Source organism: Dromiciops gliroides, chromosome 2, assembly GCF_019393635.1.
Source record: "Dromiciops gliroides isolate mDroGli1 chromosome 2, mDroGli1.pri, whole genome shotgun sequence".
NCBI classification, from domain to species: domain Eukaryota; kingdom Metazoa; phylum Chordata; class Mammalia; order Microbiotheria; family Microbiotheriidae; genus Dromiciops; species Dromiciops gliroides.
The window spans coordinates 114,366,105-114,378,360 of NC_057862.1; positions in this window are offsets into that span (position 1 = coordinate 114,366,105).

Below are 12,256 nucleotides of genomic sequence, written 5' to 3' on the forward strand. Positions count from 1 at the left end.
GGATAGAAATGCCCTTGACAATAGAGGGAAGAGTTTTTGGTTAAAGATAATGAGTTCTGTTTTGGACGTGGCGAGTTTGAGATGCCTGAGGGCCATCTAGTTTGAGATGTCCAAAAACCCTTTTGGGATATGGAGAAAGGTTAAGAGTGAATGGGTAGATGTGGGTAATCTTCATGGAGAAAACTGAACCCATGGAAGCTGATGAGATGGTGAAGTGAAATGGTATAGGGGGTAAAGTGTTTTCAAATCCCTTTGCAACCTAACCTGGCTCCTTACTACCTTTCCAGTCTTCTGATACTCAACTCCCCTCTACACACCCTCCAATGTGATGACAGTCATTTCCTTTTTGTTCCTCACACACAATACCCCGTCTTCTGACTCTGGGCCTCCTTACTGACTGTTTCTCATGTTTGGAAGGCTCTCCTTCCTCATCTCTTGACTTTTGGATTCCTTCAAGTCTCTGGTAAAATCCTCCTTTCTGCCTCTGCCTAGCCCCATCAATGCCAGTACTAAAATGGCTACCAATCTACCCTGTGGATGTCTTGTATATACTTGTTTACAAGACTATCTCCCTCCAGGTACCCTACCCCATTAGAATGAGAGTTCCTAGAAAGCAGGGACATTTTTGCCTTTCTTCATATCCCCAGGTACTCAGCTCAGTGCTTAAGACATAGTCCAATAAATGTTTGTTGTTGACCTGACACTCACTACCTGGGTGAAGATCCAGAAAAGGAGACAAAGAGCTTAGAAAAATCAAGAGATCAGTGTCATGAAAATCTATTTAGAAAAGAGGATGATTGACAGCACCAAAGGCTACAGCAAGAGTGAGATGAGGATTAAGAAAAGGGTGTTAGATTTAGCAATTAAGAGATCATTAGTGACTTTGGAGAGAGCAGTTTTCATTAAATGATGAGGTTACAAGTCAGATTGCAGAGGGTTTAGAATCAAGTGCAAGAAGAAAAACAGAGGCAGTAAGTGTAAATGGTTTTCTGAAGGAGTTAAGCAGAGAAAGGAAAGAGGATAAAGGAAGATAACTAGCAGAAATGTTAGGGTCGAGTGAAGGTTGTTTGTTTTGTTTTGTTTTAAAGGCTGTAGAGGTTTTAAGTGCAAGTCTGGTGAATAATTATATGTTTGTCTAATAAGGACCATCTTAATTAAGTTTGAAGAAGCTTTTTATTAGTTGGTTGAAGAGTGTTGAATTTCTCAGCTATAGCAATAAGAACATGTCCTTCCCAGATCTAAATCAATGATATATGATCTACTATAAGTTATGAAGGAACTGAAATATGCATCAGACTAGGGGATTACTGACACTGACTTTGTAGATCCTTGGAGAACTAAGGAATTTCATTTAAAAAATAACCTTTAAGGTCCTGATGTGATTGGTTTGGTGAAGGTGGAGGGCTGGAGGCGGGGAGGGGTGTACAGACCATTGTTTCTTTAGGTTATGCCAGATGACCATAAATTCTGTCAGGTCTCACCAAAATTGGAAGACTTTTCTAGGTGATAGACTCTACACATATAATTTGGGCACTAACCTAGTGAGGCTCATCACCAAGTTGATCAAAAAAGTGATCAATTCTTTAGTCATAGCAGTTTATGAAGATCATCTAAGGCACAGAAGTGTCACAATCTATACCGGTGGAAGGCATAACCAATGGACATAAAATTATGAGTCCTTAAAATATTAAAATAAATAATTTTTAAATATAAACACAGAAAGCTGTCATCAATTTTTTTTTCCTGTTTTTGTCCAGACCTATGATTTCCTCTATGTGGGGATTTCTCTGGAATAGAGAACCCTCTCCTCCACTGATGTAGCAACACATCTGAAATTTATAATCTCAGAGAGTTTCTTGGGTCACTGAAATGTGTATTGACTTACTCATAGCTTCCTACCACAGTGTCAATGGTAGAAATTGAACTTTGGTTTCTGAGTTTATTAAGGTTGGTCCTCTACCCATTTTACCAAACTACTTCTCAAAAATTATTTAATCACAGATGACAATTTAATGAAAATGCTAAGGGGTTCCCCCATCAAAAAATTTTAATGAGCATTAACAATTGCAAAGTAGAGAAAAGCACTGGCCTAGGGAGAACTAAAATTCTGGCCTTGTCAAATGCTGGCCTCGTGATCCTGAGCAAACCACTCTCTCTCTGGATTTGCTTCCTTTTCTTGTATGAAAAGCACAGAAATTCATTCCATTGTAGTGCCTCCCTTATATGGGTGCTAAGAGTTATAAGGCAGAGTAGGAGTGGGGGAAGGCCTCCCAGGAGTGGGGCTGGAATAGCGCCTCAGCATGCAATCTCTATATAAATCGCCAGATGGCATTCCAAGCACAAGCTGCTCCAGCTCCCCTCCAATGCTTCATGCACAAGTACAAACAGATTTATTGGGGTTCCCCTGAAAGAGGGGAACTTCCATTTAATGACTTGTTCCTGGTTCTGTCCCATCTCATTTAGTCTAGTGATGCGAAGGGTATCATAATTTATTCCTATTAAAATTCTCATCTCCATATTATCCACAAGGACTACAGACATTTGCATCATAGATTAGCATACATTTACTGACTGGAATAGAAAATAAAAGATACAAATTTTGAAACTACTAAGTAGTGTTCCACTGTTCTGATAAAGTTCTAAAATCTCCACTCCCCAGTAGTTGCAGCTACTCCCATTAAGACACAAGTTTTCAACTTCACCTTCCACCAAGGGAATAGATGCATTCAGAGGGTTTTGTTGAGAAGTTTTTCAAGCATCCCTCCTCATAATATCAAAGTCATAAAAAGAGGTAATGGAGATGTCTTATTACAAGCCAGGTGTAAACCTCATTCCAGCCCCTAGGAAGAGAGAAGCCACCTTCCTGACTCATCATCAGGTGAACCATGAAGTCTAATGCTCTCTAGTTATTCTCCCAGATGCCCATCATTACTGTATCCTGTTCCTTTGGCATGGGATGCAAGGAACTAATGCCGAAAGCTCACTCTCCATATTAGATCTAGATTGTTTTCCCCCTGCTGCTTCCTATGAGCCCTTTCTGGTGGAAGAACAGTCTTTAGTGGGGGCAGCTAGGTGGTGCAGTGGATAGAGCACCGGCCCTGGAGTTAGGAGGACCTGAGTTCAAATCTGGCCTCAGACACTTAACACTTACTAGCTGTGTGACTCTGGGCAAGTCACAATCCCCAACTGCCTCACCAAAAAAAAAAAAAAAAAGAACAGTCTTTAAATTTTGTTTTTAAATGTCCATTTACTAGATGTTACATGACCCTTAATTGCCTCCTTTTAAGTTAATCTCCTGAGGATATATGAAAAACACTTCCCATACCTTTAGAGTCTTTATAATGAGTAAAAAATGTGGTCAAATATTTTACAGTGTTTACCAAAATAGGGTCAAAATGGGTACATGATTTAGATATCAAGGGGTAATACCCATAGACAAATTCAGAGAGGATGGAATAATTTACTTGTCAGATCTATGGAGAGGGGAAGAATTCATGACCAAATGACAGAGAACATTATGAAATGCAAAATGGATCATTTTTATTACATTTAATTATAAAGTTTTTGCACAAACAAAACCAATGTAACCAAGATTAGAAGGAAAGCAGAAAGGTGGGAAAATTTTTATAGTCAAGTGTTTCTGATAAAGGCTTCATTTCCAAAATATATAAAGAACTGAATCAAATTCATAAGAATACAAGTCATTCCCCAGTTGAGAAATGGTCAAAGGATATGTATAGGCAATTTTCAGATAAAGAAATTAAAGCTATCTATAGACAAATGAAAAAAAAAGCTCTAAATCACTATTAATTAGAGAAATGCAAATTAAAACAACCCTGAGGTACCACCTCATGTCTATCAGACTGGCTAATATGACAAAAAAGGAAAATGATACATGTTGGAGAAGATGTGGGGAAATTGGAACATTAATGCATTGTGGGTGTTGTAAACTAATCCAACCATTCTAGAGAGCAATTTGGAACTATGCCCAAAGGGCTATGGGACTGTACATACCCTTTGACCTAACAATACCAATACTAGGTCTGCATCCCAAAGAGATCATAAAAAAAGGACAAGGACCCACATGTACAAAAATATTTATAGCCGCTCTTTTTGTAGTGGCAAAGAATTGGAAATTGAGGAGATGCCCATCAATTGGGGAATGGCTGAACAAGTTGCGGTAAATGAATGTAATGGAATACTATTGTGCTTTAAGAAATGATGAGCAGGCAGATTTCAGGGAAACCTGGAAGGACGTACATGAACTGATGCTAAGTGAAATGAGCAGAACCAAGAGAACATTATACACAGTATCAACAACATTGTATGTTGATCAACTGTGATAGACTTGGCTCTTCTCAGCAATACATTGGTCCAAGATAGTTGCAAAGGACTTTTGATGGAAAATGATCTCCAAATCCAGAAAAAAAGAACTATGGAATCTAGATGCAGATTGAACCATACTATTTGCATTTTTTTAGTTTTTTGAGGTTTTTCCTTTTTGCTCTGATTTTTCTTTCACAGCATGACTGTTGCAAAAATATGTTTAATGTGATTGTACATATATAACCTATATCAGATTGCTTGCTGTCTTGGGGAGGGGGAAGAGAGGGAGAAAAATCTGAAACTCGAAATCTTATAAAAACAAATGTTGAAAACTATCTCTACTGATGAAGAAATCAAAACTATCTATTGCCACATGAAAAAATGCTCTAAATCACTATTGATTAGAGAAATGCAAATTAAAACAACTCTGAGGTACCACCTGACACCTATCAGATTGGCTAATATGACAAAAAAGGAAAATAATAAATGTTGGAGAAGCTGTGAAAAAAATGGAACACTAATGGATTGTTTTTTGTTTTTTTTTTAAGTGAGGCAATTGGGGTTAAGTGACTTGCCCAGGGTCACACAGCTAGTGTTATGTGTCTGAGGCCAGATTTGAACTCAGGTACTCCTGACTCCAGGGCCGGTGCTCTATCCACTGTGCCACCTAGCTGCCCTAACACTAATGCATTGTTGGTGGAGCTGTGAACTAATCCAACCATCCTGGAGAGCAATTTGGAATTATGCCCAAAGGGCTATAAATCTGTACATACCCTTTGACCCAGCAATACCACTATTAGGTCTTTTTCCCAAAGAGATCATAAAAAAGGGAAAAGGACCCACATGTACAAAAATATTTACAGCTGGTTTTTTTTGTGATGTCAAGGAATTGGAAAGTGAGGGGTTGCCCATCAACTGGGGAACGACTAAACAAATTGTGGTATATGAATGTAAGGGAATACTATTGTGCTGTAAGAAACAATGAGCAAGGTGATTTCAGAGAAACCTGGAAGGACTTACATGAACTGATGCTGAGTGAGATGAGCAGAACCAGGAGAACATCGTACACAATATCAACAACACTGTATTTTGATCAACTGTGATAGACTTGATTCTTCTCAGCAATACAATGGTCCAAGATAATTCCAAAGGACTCATAATGGAAAATGCTCTCCAAATCCAGAAAAGAAAAAAAAGAAGAACTGTGGAATCTAGATGCAGATTGAACCATAATATTTCTATTGTTTTTGTTGTTTTTCTTTTTTGAGGTTTTTCCTTTTTGCTCTAATTCTTCTTTCACAGCATGACTATTGCAAAAATATGTTTAATGTGATTGTACTTATATCACCTATATCAGATTACTAGCTGTCTTGTGGAGCAGGGAGGGAGGGAGAAAAATTTGAAACTAGAAATCTTATAAAAACAAATGTTGAAAACTATCTCTACATGTAACTGGAAAGTAATAAAATACTTTTATGGGAAAAAAGGGAAAAAAAGAAAAGAAAAAAGAAAGAAATGATAAGCAGGCACATTGCAGAAAAACCTGGAAAGACATGCATTGACTGAAGATGAGTGAAGGGATTAGAACCAGGAGAACACTGTACACAGAAATAGCAACATTCTGCGATGATCAACTGTGATAGACTTAGCTGTTCTCAGCAATACAGTGATCCAAGACAATTCCAAAAGACTCATGAAGGAATTGTGGAATCTGAATGCAGATTGAAGCATACCATTTTCACTTTCTTGTTTTTCTTTCTTGAGGTTTCCCCTTTTGTTTTGATTCTTCTTTCATAACATGACTAATGTGGAAATATGTTTAACACGATTGTACATATGTAACCTATATCAGATAGGTTGCTGTCTTGGGGAGAAGAGAGGGAAGGGAAGGAGGGAGAAAAATCTGGAACTCAAAATCTTACAAAAATGTTTAAAACTATCTTTATATGTAATTGGGAAAAAATGAAATACTATTAATATAAAAAAATTAAATATAAGGCTCTAACAAAAAAAAATGAGGGGCAGCTACCGGCCCTGGATTCAGGTGGACCCGAGTGCAAATCCGGCCTCAGACACTTAACACTTACTAGCTGTGTGACTCTGGACAAGTCACTTAACCCCAATTGCCTCCCCCCCCCCAAAAAAAAGGGCACATGGATCATATGCAAAGAAAAGGAAACCAGCTTAAACCCAAGTTGGCTCAAACATGGGATATGTATAAAATGAGGGGGTCAGACTTGACACTTACTAGCTGTGTGACCTTGGGCAAGTCACTTAGCCCTCATTGCCCCACAAAACAAAACAAAATGACAGGGTCAGACTGATGAGGGTGGATTCTGCTCATGTGCAGGATGACAGTGACCCTTAGGGTAACATAATTTGGGGAGTAGCAACCCCTGAGGTAACATTGTTTGGGGCGGCCTTCCAATGCCCGGAGGCTTCCCGGTTAAAAGGAGAGCATGCCTACTTACCTGGAGCTGTCCACTAATAACCTTTTCTTCTTAGCATAAAATTAACATCTAATTTATGTTGAAGTTTGTGCCCCACCCAAATCCCCAACCCCCTCTGTGGGCAAACCAGATGCATTCTGGCATGTAGCAAGCTCTGAGGGGATGTGCTTTGGCTCCACCCAGAGAGAAGGAGATAGGAAGGAGGTGGGATCAGAAGATCAGAACCAGCTCAGAGTCATGCTTTAATATATAACTCCCTTAATAAAATTTGCTGGGGCAGCTAGGTGGCACAGTGGATAGAGCACCGGCACTGGAGTCAGGAGTACCTGAGTTCAAATCCAGCCTCAAACACTTAACACTTACTAGCTGTGTGACCCTGGGCAAATCACTTAACCCCAATTGCCTCACTAAAAAAAAAAAAATTTGTTCATTCATGGAGACTGACAATACCTTAGGTGACAATAAGACTACAATTATCCTTAAATTCCATCCAGTTCTAACACTCTATGTTTTCATCTGATGGAGAAACATGGTTCAATTGGGTGATCTGGTTCCTCCTTTAAAGAAGGACTGAGGGGGCAGCTAGGTGGTATAGTGGATAAAGCACCAGCCCTGGATTCAGGACCTGAGTTCAAATCAGACCTCAAACACTTGACACTTACTAGCTGTGTGACCTTGGGCAAGTCACTTAACCCTCACTACCCCACAAAAATTAATCAATCAATTAATTTTAATTGATTAATTGTGTAAGAGGCTAAAATTAGCCTCAGGTGCCCCAAATGGGTCCCCGTGCCCCTGGCCTGCAAGCCTCGCTCTATACCTAGCCCATGCCCCACTCAGTGGGGATACACATGGGAAGCCTTAGGCACGCCCCAGCTTCTTCTGTCCAGCTCCAACTCTGGGCACACCCAGCACAGAGTATCCTTGCCCCAAGCCAGCCTTAGGTACGGCCTGGGGGTGCCAACGAATTAGCTTAGGGTGCATGGGTGCCCCCGGCCTGAGGTTTCTGAGAGAAAGAAGGGTTAAGAGACACAGGGTGAAAGGGGGGTAGTGAAGAAGTGCGTGGGGGTCAGTAGGAAGAGCTACAGGGAGGATTGAGAAAGGAGGCGCAGGGAAACGCTATGGAGAAAGCGGGGCAATGGTAGATGAGAGGAGAGCGATGGAGCTACGGGGTGCTATCGAGTAAAGTTGGTCAGTAGGAGACATAAGGGGAGTGCACAGAGACAAGGGAGGAGATTTCATGGCGGCAGGGAGAAAGTTAAACGCAGTCAGGTCATCTATCTTACTTTATCCTTATCTCTAAGTTTATTCTTATCAATAAACCCTGGTTTTTGTTATTTTATTGAAAGGAGGCTTTTTTTGGGGGGGGGCAGGGCAATGGGGCTTAAGTGACTTGCCCAGGGTCACACAGCTAGTAAGTGTCAAGTGTCTGAGGACGGATTTGAACTCAGGTCCTCCTGAATCCAGGGCCGGTGCTTTATCCACTGCGCCACCTAGCCGCCCCTTGAAAGGAGGCTTTTTAATCTTTTTTCTTATCAGTCCAGCTAAGGCAGCTATAATTTTTCAGATTGTGACCGTGGCAGGACTTACGAGCCAGCTATAGAAAGTTACAGACTAGAAAGCCAGATATAATATTTCAGATAGATTAGCTCTAATTCTTCAATTGATTAATAAAATTGATTGAAACATTTAAAAAAATAAAGAAGAACTGACAACTTAGGAGTAGGCTGAAGTTTGGAGGTGGTAATCTCTTGGATCACCAGAAACCAAAGGGACTCAGGGGTCTGGCTCTTCTTACTTCTTTGGAAGAATACTTATAAGGGCCACCACATTTTCCAAACTATCTTCACAGGATTTCTGGACAAGGGGCAGTTGTTGAGAGACAAGAAAGTGAAAAGAAATGTTTTCTCAGCTTCAAAACCACACCTAGGGCCATACTTGTTTCTTCCCATCCTTGCAGAAATCAGACAGAAAGTTGTTTCTCCCTTTAAAAACTGGAGCCCAATGTAAGATCTGGGACATAGTATAACTCCTACCTCACAAGATATCGCTTTCCTTACGAACAGATATTTGAAAGAAAATAGGTCCAAGAAGAAGGGGAACCCCAATGCCTTTGCCCCAATTTTTGATGCTCTCATGATCCTGAAATGGGAGATCAGGGTAGGTTGGTAGGGCTGGGTATTGAGGCCACTCTTCTAATCCCAGGACTAAAGTCTTCTTTCTGTGTGCTTAGATACAGTGCTCTTTTGCAGCCATCCCCTACAAGCATTGCCTAACTTCACATGAGAAAGCCTCTAGTCCTGACTTACAAGAGGAAACTAACTCTTGAATACATTTCTTTTTTTTCTTTTTTTGCAGGCAATGGGGGTTAAGTGACTTGCCCAGGGTCACACAGCTAGTAAGTGTCAAGTGTCTGAGGCTGGATTTGAACTCAGGTACTCCTGAATCCAGGGCTGGTGCTTTAACCACTGCGCCATCTAGCTGCCCCTCTTGGATACATTTCTAAAAGGATGTTTGCAAATTAATTGTGCAGGTCTAAGTGAAGTTGTATGGGAATATTCTGGTTCATGGGTAGCTAGCACATCAATCCAGTTTACAAACAAAGAGAAAACACAAAAGCAATAGAATTAGCTGGTGCAACATAACTAGTTTCCTTGGTGAGGCAGGAAGCTGGGGAAAGGGAGGTGTCCTCGGTTTCCTTTGCCTTGCCTTCCTTCCCCTAGAGACCAAAGAAGAAGCTGTTCCTCCACAAAGATTATGCCAAAGAGAGATTCATTTTGGTTAATAAGCCCTGCTTTTTAAATGCAAATATCCTCTGGGAAAATTAAGCTATTAGTCATTCATACCTTACTGTAAATGACTTCAATTAGATAATCAGATTGCCTGAAAGCTGAGATCTTCAGGAATGGAAACTTTGATTGAAGGGACAAGGTGGAAGGAGGGAAGTGCTTAGCATATTACATAAATATGAAGCACGGTGTAAACTGAAATACTGTTCACTCTATATAAAGAATGCTAACAAATATTTACATTGATTATAGTCCTTATTGATAAACGTTTATTCTAGGCACGTTTGTTGACTGAATGAAACATGATTCAGTGTAATTCAAACTTCATAACTGGGGAGTCTGGCTTCAATTAAAACAACACATTCCACAGATAATCAGCTCAATTTTTTTTTTATGACTAACCATATCTAGTTAGAGCAACACATGCAGATACTCTCTTAGGTTAAGTCTCAGAAAACATTTCAGGAGAAAAGGCAGTTGTACTTGTTAAAAAAAAAAAAAAAAGAAAGAGAAAGAAAGAAAGAAAAGAAAAGGGCCTAGGCTTCAATTTTGCAAAGAACCCATCAAAGACTGTCACAGCACACCAGCAAGGCTATAACTTTTTAAAAAATAAAATAAAGGCTGAAAAATATCTCTCTTGGTAAGAAGGTGGTCATCCTTTTATATAACCCCCTTGGAATTGTATGAGACAGGAAGTAAAAGAGAGCGGGGAATGATAGGGCAGGCCTATATGCAGACCTGTGAATGAGAGAAATAAGAAAATCTGGATATACTCTCATAAGATTCTAACAGTTCCACAGACCATTGTTATGCTTCATAAATTCATGGGGTGTTTATCACAGATGATGGATGGTCTCCTTTCCTTCCTCAAAGTAGGCTTTTATTTGGGAAGCAGGGCAGTATACCCTATGCTATTGTCTATCTGCCTCTTGGAAATCAGAAAATCATTGATGCTGAGTGGGAAGGAATTTCAAGGTCGTGTAGTCCAATAAAAAGTTCCATTTTAATTATTTCTTTAATAGATCATCTAACCTCAGCTTCAACAATTTCAGTCCCCAAGTTACCTGCTTTAGCTGTTGTTCTGCTGTTACTAATAAAGTTCTTCCTTATATTAAATGATAATTGGCCTCCCTTGCATTTACTAATACTATTCTGATCTCAGCATCTAGCTGGGGACCCAAAAGTCAGTTGGAGCAAAGACCTAGGCTAGTGAATCCTGAATTGCCCAGTGTGGAAGAGCCTGAGACATTCTGAGATCCAGTGCCCAAGAAAATCAGAATCAGAGAGAAGGGAGTCAGTGACAAGGAAAATAAGGGAATTTTTTTAAAAAAGACTAAAAGTACCAAAGATTTCAGGAAAAAGAAAAACTGAGGACCTTTAATACAAACAGATAAATCAACAGGAAAAACTAACAACATATGGAAATATGGTCTGCTGATGTAGTAAACAAATGCAGGATTATTGAATAAATACCTGTCAAAAGGGAAATGATCCAACATTTGACAAAACAGAGGGCCCTGTGGAATCTGAGAAGAACATGGAACTACAACACGATGTTCCGGAGTGGTTTAAAAGAGAAATGAGAATTAGGAGAGTATATTTATATCTTGTACAGTAATAAATAATGAGCAGAATAGAAAAGTTTGAATCTGCGATGGCAAGTAAAATAAAAGAGAGAATAATAGATTATGAATGCAAATACACAGAAGTGAAGGACAATCTAAAAGAAGAGAAGCAAAAAAAAATTAAATGAAAATATACTTACTATGCAACCAAAATACATGGATCTTGAAGACAGGATGCATAGAGATAACCTAAGGATCATAGTTCTCCCAAAAGGACACCATAGGACAAAAGCCTTCACAACATAATGAAGGAAATAATAGAAGAGAACTACCCAGAACTTTGGAACGCAAAAACCAAAATTCCAATTGAAAATATTCAGAAATAACCTCCAGAAAAAAAGCTCACTGTTGCAAAAACACACACGGAGTGTGGTTAAATTTAACAGTTCAATTCAGGAACAACAAGGTCTGAAAGACATCAGAGAAAGACCTTCAAATACAAAGGAAAGTACATTAAAATAACATAAAACTATTCCACATCTACTGGAAAAGGAATGAGGAATCGAACAACGTGTCCCAAAGAACAAGGGCGTTTAGGATGCAGCCAAGGGCAGCCTATTCTGTAAATATGAGGTAAACCATACAGGAAAAAAGATGGATGTTCTTTATAGAGTTCAAAGCATTTTCAGAAAGAAAACAGAAATTGAACTGATCATTTGACTCTCAAACACCCAGGAACAACAGAAATTCAGGAGGAATGAACAGATGTAACAGGCAAGGACTGCAACAGCAACAGAGTGAGAACAAAAAAGCTAATAAGAGACTTCTTTCTAAATGTAGACATATATACGTATAGGTATATATGTAGGCACACTAATACATTGTTGGTGGAGCTTCACATATAAACAGTATGGTCATTTTAGAAAGCCATTTAGAATTATACAAATTAATTGACTAAAATGTCTATATTTTTTGAACCGGAGATGCCATTACTGGGTTTATTATAATCCAAGGAAGCTAATGATTTTTTTTAAGTCCCCATATATTCCAAAATATTTATAGCAGCATGTTTTGTGATAGCTAAGAATTAAAAGGGTCAGGTAGATAGTACAGTGGATAAAGCACT